The following is an 11,815-nucleotide window of genomic DNA, read 5'->3' as shown; positions in this document are numbered from 1 at the left end:
TTGATAAGCCATTTTCTGTCCAGAATCATAGTCCTAATTCATGACTATTACTCAGAAATGTGTTACATACTCATAATCCCTCCCATCTATTTGCTGGTGTGCACATACAGACCTGCAAATCCCCATTTGAGGGCCATTTGCCTTGGTGACTCTAGTCCTCACATGCCACTTGCTTGAACAACCAAAGTAAAGCTTTCCCCCATCGCTTTCATCCGGGCTCCTCTTTGTTTCTCAGCCACACAAACCCAGACCTGGGTTGGTAGCAATCGGTAGTCACATGGGTAGAGACCTAAGTTGATCAGTGCTTACCAGAAAGGCGAATGGAAAGGAGAATCATTGTTTAGGAAGCATCAAGTTTCTTGATGCTTGGCAATGGATATTGGTGATGGTGGCACAAAATATTAAATATAACTCATGTCATAAAATTGTACATGTGAAAAATCTTGAATTGGCAGATGTCGTAATGTTGTGTTATATATCTCCTTGCAATAGTAAATTTTTATGCATGTTCTAAATTTTTTTTCCTGGAAAGACTTTATTTTGGGGGTGGGGAGAGGGGGGCATGGCACTCAGTCCTTCTTGGCAGCGGCCTTCCTCATGGCGGCCAGCACGTTGCTCAGCTCCTCTCTGTTCTTCTTGGCCCGGATATGTGTGCCCACCCGCTTCTTGATGAACTTCAGTGCCCGCTTGTCCTTGGAGACCTTGAGCAGCTCCATGGCCCTTCGCTCGTAGGGTGCGAAGCCGCACACCTCCCGGATCATGTCCCGCACGAACTTGGTGTGCTTGGTGAGGCGCCCGCGGCGGCGGCTGTGCCTCAGCTTACTCACGTTCTTGGTCACCTTGTGGCCCTTGTCGAGGCCCACGGCCATAGGGGAGCGCACAGCCATGGCTGTGACGCTTCGATGGGTGCCGCGGCGGAAGGCCTAAATTTTTTATTAATTAATGTCATTCTCCATGAGAAAATATGGGAATTTTTATTGTCCTTTTCCATTTATTTCCCAATCTTTCAACATTGAGCCAATCAGCGTGTGCTACTTTTTTTCAATGTTTTATTATAAATTGGATCCAATTGGAGTAGTGTTTCCCAACCCACCCCCTGGAGGATATGGGATGCTGTGAAAACAGTTACATATACTTTAATAATCATAGATTAAGGGATATAATTACCAGGGAGTGCAAAGTAATTTTTTTCTGAAAATGGGGCTATAGGCCAAATAAGTTTAAGAACCTATGGTGAAAGTACATATTATGCATATATATATGCCATTTATTTAACCATACGTGGTTTACACATACACCAGTTTATCAGCAATGTTGCATAATGTAAGGCTTAAATAACTTTGCAGGTAGCAAAAGAAAAGCTCACAAATCCTCCACCATCCAAACGTTTACCCTTTACTGGCAACTAATAACGAATAAAGCAGGAAACTTTTTTTCTGACTCAAACAGCCAAAGTGCTCCAAGCCCAGGCACCATGCTCACATGGGCAATCCATATTCAAGAGATCATTACAGCAAAACGCAGACTTCAAAAAGGAATAATCAGTCTAGGAAACAGGTGCACAAGCTGAATCTAGTTTGTTTGAAGAACATGTCAACACCTATGGCATCACTAACCCAGACCCAAAGACTACATTACATGTGAATCCAATGTTAGGAAGTTCTAGAGAAAGTAGACCTAATCTATAATGCCATCAAGCAGTTGGGGACTGGGGAGCTGACAACAAAGGGGTACGTGAAAACTGTATGCTGACTCTGGTGGTGATTACATAGTTGTATACATTTGTCATTGGACTGTACAATTAAAATGGTGTGTTTCCTGGTTTGCAGAAAGTTAAAGAAATCAAAAAGCCATTTGCAGGGTCCCCATTTGGATTCAGCCTCCAGTGAATCCCCTCTGACCACAGAGCAGGGACATGACTAATACTTTCTAAGACAGAGAGGAGTGTAAAGTTGATTGTGGCAGATGTCGTTAGATTAAAAAGTAATAACTTACCATTTGATTTTCCTTTTGACCTACTCGAAAGTTGTTTCAGTTTTTAATATGTTATGCTTTTCCTGGAATGAGGTTTTTCTATATTTGTCTCATCATTGGTGTTGAGGTTTTTTGTTTGTTTGGTTGATGGTTTGCTTCCTGTTTGTGTTATGTATGATTTTCTGTATATAAAGCCCAGGATGGATGGATCTATGTAGACAGTAATTAGATTGATGATCTCCTGGGAGCATAGCAGGGGGCAAGGGGCAAACGGGGAGCTATCAACAATGAGTATAAGGAAAAAATGTTCTAAAATTGATGGTGGTAATGATTCCACAAATCTTCATAATATAATTTAACAATTAAATTGTATGCTATGTTAAGTATATCCCAAGAAAAATATAATGAAAAATAGAATAAATGTAACTAAATAAAATGGCACATTTTATTTCATACAAAATGTACCTCAATAAAAACAATGACATACTCCTACCTGACATGTGATGATTACAGGGTGTGGCTGTCTCCATCCAGGGACCTTAGGAAGAGGCAGCCAGTCGTGCTCTCTTTTGAAAGTCTAACATATAAAATATATGTACCCACCCACGCTACTCCCTAGAAGCTTGCAAAGACATCAAAATTCTGCTCATATACAGCCATTATGGTGTTATGGAACACAATATTGATGGGAGCAAATCTCTTGGAGAAGGCAGAGTAGCACCTAAAGTCATTATCAACTGCGTCTGAGAAGAAACTGCCTTCCAACAGTGACCCCTAGGGAAGGAAGGGTGGGAAGGGGCAAGAGGATGAAAGCAGACAGGACCCACAGACAAACCAGAGGGAGGAGGTCCAAGGACAAATATTTCACTTGATCTGTTTCATTTTATGAAAGGATAAATTTAAATCTCAAAGCAGCTACATGTGCAGCAGACCTGAAAGGAGTACTGGAACTCCCTTGTCTCTTTCCTGATACTTTATCCAAAACCAGAATGAAGAACAACCTTTCGAGAGCCAGCAGGCAGACAGCATCAGCATCCCCATTTCCCAGTTAAGGAAATGAAGGCTCAGAGAACATAAGTGATTTGACCAACGTCACACAGCCAACAACGCCCAGAGATGTTTCCTGATCTGATTCAGTGCCCATACTTGGATCATGTTCACATGAAAATCTTGAACATGGTAACACAGTATCTATGTCTGCCAATCTAAGATTGACATTGGAAAATACATGGTAAATCCTTGTCCGAAAGTATTCATGAACAAAAGCAGGTTTTACATTTACATAAATTATTTCAATTGCTATGACCTAGAGTAAACAGATTAGAATTCAAATTACTACTAGATATATGACTTACTTTCATAGTCCTTAGTTTCATTTGTATGGCTATATTAATATTCACTCTTCTTAATTTATGGATCTGTTAAGAGATCAAACAAATAATGAATGCTAGAATAATAAGTAAATAGCATTCACAAATGGCTGAGAGATGTTTTATTTAAAATAAACCAAACCTATAAGAAATTACAAATATATTTTATTATCAACAGCTTTTTTCCTATAGCTTAACTTAAGTAATATCTGTGACCAAAAAACCTATGTGATAAAAATAATCATCAGTCTTATTATTTATGTGTCATCTTTTAAAATTTCTTCCTCTGGTAAATTAGATATGAAGAAGAGTTAACATTCAGGAAGAACCTAGAGATAACCAAAAATTAATTGAAAGTAACAATCCTCGCCCTATGTCTATCTATATAATATAGGCAGGATGAACAATTCTAAGGAGAAAACAATGGGACCGGTGGTTCCAGGGAGACATGGGAAAGGAGGGGGCTGGAAGGAGGAGTGGGGAGCCAAGACACTCAGAGATAAGAGAACAACAAGAGAGCTAAAATTGATGGTGAGGAGGGCATATAATGTCTGGTGGGGTTTAATCAAGTTCAATGTATCCAAGAGGAATTACTGAATGTCAAATGGAAGGTGAGCATGATCGTGGGATAGGAGGAAGGTGAAAGGAAATGGAGGAAAGAAATAGGAAGCAAAAGCTATTTATAAAGGTATAGCTATAGGTATGTATAGATGTAAATATATCAATTTATAATAAGAAGAATATAGGCCAATATACATATATTTATATGTTAAATGTTAAGATAGCAGATAGACTTTGGGCCTCTACTCATGGCCACCCTTAACACAAGAACACTTTATTCTGTTAACCTGGAACCCTTTGATGCTCACCTTCCCAACATGATCGCTGCAGACAAAATGGGTACATAAGCAAATGTGGTGAAGAGAGTGGATGGTGCCTGGCTATCAAAAGGTATAGCATCTGGGGTCTTAAAAGCTTGAGGTTAAACAAGCAGTCGTCCAGCAGGGAAGCAAATAAGCCCACAGAGAAGAAGCACACCAGCATGTGTGATCATGAGGTGTTGGTGGGATCAGGTATTAGGTACCAAAAGATCCAAAATAAACAACTATATTCATGCAAATACGAGGATTGGAGTGGAGACCCAAAATCCATCTGTAGAAAACTGGATATCCCCCCACAGAAGTGTCATAAGGAAGGGATGGTTCAACCAAGGTGTAGTATAGCACTGATGAAACACACAGCATTCCTCTAGTTCCTGAATGCTTCCTCCCCCTCACAACCATGACCCAGTTCTACCTTACAAATCTGGCTAGACCAGAGAGTACACATTGGTACAGATAAGAGCTCTCAACACAGGGAATTCAAGACAGATAAACCCCTTAGGAGCAGTACTGGGAGTAATGATATCATGAGTGTAGGGAGATGGGTGAGGAGGGGGAAGGGAGAGAAAGGGGGAACCCATCACAGAGTTGAATGTATAGCTTACCACCCCAAAGTGGACGAATAACAAGAATGTGGGTGAAGGGAGAAAATGGACAGTGTAAGATATGAAATAATAACAACATATAATTGATCAAGGATTCATGATGGTGGGAGGGTGGGGGAGCAAGAGGGAAAAAGAGCTTACTCCAAGGGACCAAGTAGAAAATTATTTGGAAATGATGATGGTAATATATGTACAAATATGCATCATACAATTGATGTATGGAATGTTATAAGAGCTGTAAGAGCCCCCAATGAAAATGATTTTTTAAAAAGAAAGTAACAATGCATCAGGAATTAAGCATTATACATTGCTTGAAAGCAAGATGAGCTTTCACAAATATTTAAGAGCATTCAGGAAGCAGTGAGTTAAGAAAAGGCAAAAATAGGGTAAGATAGACTTTGATGGAGAAAATATAATTAAGCTAAACTTTTTATAAATTCTAATGTTCTCCATGTAAAGCATAAAATAGAATAAAAGTCGTGCCAAACTGGTATGATAAAGTGTTTGATCTCCTTTAACTTCACAAACAGGAAGAAGGAGAATCGGCATCTGCATCAGCCCAAGCTGACGCCTGTGAAATGGAGGTCAAAATGCCTCTACCCTCTTCCTTCCTTTGCCAATTCTGACACAAAGTGTCCCCCACCCCCTTGGTTCTGCTGCCTCTGTTTCCACTGCTCCTCCATTAATCTCTGCTACCACTGCCCCCTCTCTGCCCCATGGATCAAGGAAGTTCAGTGCATAAGAATTCTGGAGTCCAGAAGATATGGCTCTTCTGGATCTTCTTCCTTGGTGGTAGTGAGATCTCCCCTTTCTGCTTCTGAATGGCTCATTTTATACCTAGTGAGATTTAAAAACTGACCAATCCCCATGTTGGGCCACACAGCCCCTATTTGCATAGTCCCATCCAATCATTCTGCAGAAGCTCCTCTGGTTAAGAGTTCAATCATTTGGTAGGAGCTACTCCGGTAGGTAGGTAACAGGTTGCTATGAATCAGCATTGACTCAGCATTGACTCGATGCAGTGAATGAGACAAAGACTAGGACTAGAAGGGCAATATTTCACTATACCACAAGTAGCCAATGGCACATGTATGGTTTCCAGATTCTCGGGCAAAATTGTACCTCTGAAGACTAGGATCTCCAAAAATGTCCACTCCCTATAGAGTTCTGTTTACACTTGCCTCGGTGTCTGTTCAAGCACTTTCTCCACTCCTCCCAGCTCTATTTCACTCAGCCTTGACAATTTGCTAACCAGCTTCTGGGTACCATTTTTGGCCAGATTTGTAAGGTAGAACTGGATCATGGTTGTGAGGGGGAGGAAGCATTCAGGAACTAGAGGAATGCTGTGTGTTTCATCAGTGCTATACTATACCTTGGTTGAATTTGGTATGCAGAAATATTTTCATATCTAAGAATTAGTCCTTTATCAAGTTCTGAAAGTGAGCAACTCAATGTGATACATTAATATATCCCAAGGACTCAGAAGGAGTAGTGGGATAGTGTAGTGATTACATTGGGCTTCAACCTGAAAGGTCAGCAGTTCAAAATCCACCAGTCGCTCCACAGGAGAAAGATGGGGCTTTCTACTCCCCTAAAGACTTACAGTCTCGGGAACTCACAGGGTCAGTTCTGTTCTGTCCTGTAGCATTGCTAAAAGTTAGCATCAACTCAATGGCAGTGAGTTTTGATTTGTTTGGGTTGGGGTGGGGGGTTGATTGGGAATTGTGGGGTATTCAGAGAGGCACCTGAAAAAAAGTCAATATTGTAGACCCTGAATTTTACCACCCCATATCCCTGACAATTTGCTTGATAAAATATTCTCAGTGCTTCTCTTTATAACCCTCAAAAACCTCCTCATTTTTGAGTAGATTGAGGAAATGAGATTTTCTTTTCTATTTGTCTCCATGCGCACATTGCTTTATTTTAGGACATAAAAGGTAACAGACGCATGCTGGTAGTATAGGAAGAAAATGTTCACATAAGAGGGAGCAGGCACAATCAACCCCACCTTGATCTTGGGCAATTTATTTATATTTTATTGGTGAAAATTGCCATCACACACCTTCTTGCTGAATTAATGTGTTCTGAGAAATAAAAATTGTAAAAGGAAGGTAGAACTCCAGCCCCAATGGAGTTCTCTGCTAGCCATGTACCCTGCTCCAGAACAGAAATTTGGAAACATGCTGAGGAAGTTAGTTTATTGTGCCAGCCTGTCTGATAAACACATGTGGCATTAATTGAAGGGAGGCCAGATAAATGGCTCAGCGAGTCTCAGCTTTCTTGTCTCTCGCTCTTTGATCATGGGGCCTTGCTTGTTCTGTGACTCAATTTGCAAGCTACGCTACCTGTGGGACACCTAACCTGTGGACAGTGTCACTGTAATTTGAGGTTCCTTCAAGACCTGCTTCGCCTCACAATTGGAATTTACATCTCTTGAGCTGGGGACTGACTGTTGGTGACCTGCCTTGCTGTTTGCTGCCTGTGCTGGGATAGCCGGAATTCTCTCTACAGAGGACTACCTGGCAGCCCTCAAGACTTGAAGGACTGCCAGTGTCTCACAACTCTCTCACGGGAGTGAATTGCACTGAGCCATTTGTACTGCTTTATAATTTAACTCTTCATTTCTTGTATTATATATCTATCTATCTGTGTGTGTACATATATATATATAATTATTAGCAATCTGGTATTGTCTCTCTAGAGAACCCTCTCTAACACATTTTGGTACCAGGAGTGCTTGTAGAGAAATAAAATCATAAATATGGGCTTCTTAAATTGGCTCTCCAGCCTGATTAGTCTTAACACTAGTAATGTTACTTCAACACCCTAAAGCATGGATACGTCTGTTACTCTTACTAATCCATGGGGTGAAATAGCAAAGCTAATGCCTACAGTAGCACCACCGATAGATGAGGTGCTGGTTAAAGGAGAGGCTCTGAGTGATCGTATGTTTGATATTTTCCAGGAGTTTTGTAAGGATGACAAGTATAGGGAAACTGGTTGACTGGTCCTTCTTACAATGGAAAGTGTGATTAAGGAGAGGGATGGTCTCAGAGCCTCAGAAGTGCACGTCAGGTGCAGACTAGTGGATTTGAAAACTTCCATCTGTGCTACAAAGGAGAACCTTCTCTCCTCTAGTAAAAGAGCTGACATTGCTGAGAACCAGGTCCAGAGTCTCCTTATGCGAGTGGCTGAATTACAACAGCAGCTGAATTCCAGATCTAGAGCAGTATCTGATACCAAAGTGAGGGCATTGATTGGGAAAAGTTGGGACCCTGAACCATGGGATGGGAACATATGGGCTGATGATCCAGAAGAGGAGGATATTGAGCCCTTAGAAACAATTGACCCACCCCAGTCAATAGATCCACCCCTCCAGCTGAAAGTATTAATTCACAATCCACACCTGAGCAGATTAGCCAAACTATTCAAATTGATATGGCCAGGTGGGGCTGCATCAGTAGGATTGCCTGAGGGAGATGCTTTACAAGATATTGCGGAGAGCACCCAGGAAACACCCTCACCACCCATTATTTCCGCTAGACCTGTCGCTAAAATTAAGTCTCAGAAAGCTCCTAAAGGTGAGATTGAGATGATTACCCAAGAAGCAGCGTGCTATACTCATAAAGATCTGCTCAAGTTTTCACACACACACAAATGCAGAGGCTGTCTCCTTGAGATCACGGGCATTTACAAATTGACAGCTCCACTCGGAGGTGTTTTCAGAGGCCACTGACAGGAGCAAGAAAACACGTTTCCTATGAATAAATGTGCATATGTTTTTTGATGAGCCATCAATTAAATCTCCTAATTAAAAATGAATTTCCTTTTTTAAAACCAATAGCTAGTTAAGGAAGAGTCTGACTGGATTTGATGTTGACCTATCCATCGACACTATTTCTTTCCCAGTCCACAAGGGCTAAGAAAGCTCCTCATGCCAACCAAGTCTTTCATCCAACTGAGACAAGATCTTCAAAGATTGGATGCTTTCCTATTCAAAGGTTCCCACATGTCTTAGTCAAAACAGAACTAGAAAAATCAAAGAATTCTTCTTTAGGACATTTGGCTAGAGCACTAACTGACAATTGTGCTAAGCTTACAATGTGGACCAAGGGCTCTTTTATAATATGGCCTGGTTCGCGCTAAACTATTATGGTCAAAAATAGAACAGGGAAAGAATTTTTCCCACCACAATTAATAATCAGTATCTTACATATGCATCTTCTCTTCTGTGCCCACCTCCTTCACTCCAGAAACTCCTCTCTAACCCACAGTCATTATCACCATGTCTTGTAGCCTTAACTTTTGCCACAGTGACTCACTGAAACCCAGTGCCGCCCTGAGGACCCTGTTTCTATTATGACCATCTCAAATGGGACTCTCGCATACCTCCATGGGACAGTACCTAGTAAAGGAGCAATTCTCATCAGTATTGCTTCTAAACCATTTTCTCTCTCTTTCTCTAAAAAAATGTCCAGTTTTGAACCTGTATCCTCAGTCTATTTTCAATTACTTCCCCCACTTTTCAATAGACATCTGTCAACTTCTTGATAAATTCTCCCACTTCAAAATTTTTATGGACTAAAATCCCTCCCTCAAACAAAATTCTTGGAGTCTTTATTATTGGCGATTTCCATTCAATATCAATAATACTTTCAACATTGCTCTCTTTCTTCTCTGATCTCTGCCTTGCTTCAGCTACTTTCCTCATATCAATCCCCAGTCCTTCTTATTACCAAAATCTACAACCTCCTATAACCTCAATTCCAGCATCCTCTTAGACCTCCATAGACTTTCCTTAGTACCTCTCCTGCAGTAATCCTTCAACCCCATTAAGACCTACAATCCCCAAACCCACCACCCATTCCCTGTCCCTCATCCTCTTCGTGTCCTCATTTCCTTCCTTATCCTATGTAAATGCATTGATCTTTCCTTATATTAGTTCTTTCTCAATTTATTAAATTTGCTTCGATAAACCCAACCCTGAGTGAATCCAGCCTCCAACTCCCCTCCAAGTACTTACACCCAACATGAACTTGATAACATTACTGTCATTCCAGAGTCCTGGAACCCAGATGTTTTAGTGAGTTACACTTTGGGCAGCTACCCACCAGGTTAGCAGTTTGAAACCACCAGCCATCCATGGAATAAAAATGATGCGTTCTACTCCCTTAAAGAGTTACAGTTTCAGAAACTCATAGGGGCAGTTCTAGCATGTCTTATAAGGTCACTATGAGCTGGAATTGACTCAGTGACAGTGAGTTTGATTGTTTTCCTATAGACTATGCATTCTCCCATTCTTCTAAATGACAATTCATACTTTATCCTCTCATCTCAAACCTCCAAAGTCTCTTCCCTCATCCTCACTCTCAGATTATGAATTTTATTTCCATCAGCATTCAGAAGAGACATTCTGTTATCAGTCCAAATACCAACTACCAGCTTATATGCCTGCATACTATGCCTTCCCTAGAGTTTCTATATCTGGATCACCCAAATGCCCAAGACTAACATCTCCATATGTTGCAGGAGATCCTACTTCCCCTTCCCTACTTTACTGTATTATTAATTCTACTCCCACCTGCACCACCAATCTGTCTCATTGATGTTCTTACTGTGTTTTGCTGATCCTCTATTGTACCTAGTATGACATCCTTCTCCCGAGACTGGTCCCTCCTGATAACTTGTTCAAAATACTCGTTCCATCCGCACTTCTAAAGAGTATTCTGGATGTACTTCTTCTAAAGTACATTTGTTCATTTTTCTGGTCGCCCATGATATATTCAATATGCGTTGCCAATGCCAATGTTTCTCCAGTCTTCCTTATTTATTTTCCAGCTTTCACATGCATATAATATGATTGAAGAATATCATGGTGTGGTCAAGCACGCCTCAGTCCTCATTTTCCTAATGCACTTAAAATATTGTTTGATTTATTGGGTGTTGCTTTCAGAAATGTTGGCTGTAGATCCAAGTAAGATAAACTTCCTGATAACTTAAATCTTTTCTTCATTTATCATGATGTTGTCTATTGGTCCAATGATAAAGATTGGGGTTTTTGTATATTGAAGTGTAATCCACACTGAAGGCTGTAATCTTTGGTTTTCATCAGCAAGTGCTTCAATGTCCTCCTTGCTTTCAGAAAGCAAGGTTGTGTCATCTGCATGTTGAAAGTTATTAACGAGCCTTCATCTGATCCTGATGGCACATTCTTCTTCACATAGTCCAGCTTCTTAAATTATTTACTCCGCATGCAAATTCATTAAGTATGGTGTGCCAGGGGCTTACGTGGAGAGCAAATGTTTTGAGAATGATGAGGGTAATGAATGTACAAATGTGCTTTATACAACTGATGCATGTATAGATTGTGATAGGAGTTGTATGAGCTCCCAATAAAATGATTTTTAAAATAACTAAGAAAAAAGAACAAATCTGGTGAAATGATACAATTGTGACACACATTTACTAGACATTAACTATGCAGCAGCTGCTTGTTCTGTTCAAACCAACTCCTCTTAGTCTAGGTATAGGTTGCATACAAGCACAATCAAGTGCTTTGGAGTCCCCATTCTTTGAAATGTCATTCACAATTTGCTATGATCTCCACAGTCAGTAAAGAGCAGGCTGTCTCTGACATCAACAAGTATTAACCTCACTCCACATCCTGTTCTGATCTTGTTTGAATATCTGGCAGTTTCATGTTGGATGTACTACTGTAACCGTTTCTCAATTATCTTCAGCAAAATTTTACTTGCATGTGATATTGACAATATTGTTTGATAACTTCCAACTTTCACATATAATTTTCTTTCTTTGGAATGGGCACAAATAGAAACTTCTTCCGGTTGGTTGGTCAGCTAACTATTAAGTGCTTCCAGTGTTTAATATGTTTATTGGAATATCCCTATAGGCTTTCCATCAGTTCCTGGACCCTTGCTGTTAGTGCCTTCTACCATCAATACTTGGACATTCTTTTTTTTAAAAC

General features: G+C 40.5%; 1 pseudogene; it reads right to left on the bottom strand.

Annotated features, from left to right (window-relative positions):
- Positions 1–531: 531 nt before the first annotated feature.
- LOC142437214 (large ribosomal subunit protein eL36 pseudogene) lies at positions 532–887 on the bottom strand (annotated as a pseudogene).
- Between the last annotated feature and the right edge of the window lie 10,928 nt (positions 888–11,815).

Source organism: Tenrec ecaudatus, chromosome 1 (assembly GCF_050624435.1).
Source record: "Tenrec ecaudatus isolate mTenEca1 chromosome 1, mTenEca1.hap1, whole genome shotgun sequence".
NCBI lineage: Eukaryota > Metazoa > Chordata > Mammalia > Afrosoricida > Tenrecidae > Tenrec > Tenrec ecaudatus.
Note: the sequence above shows the minus strand (reverse complement) of the source record. Positions and strands in the feature narration are given on the sequence as shown.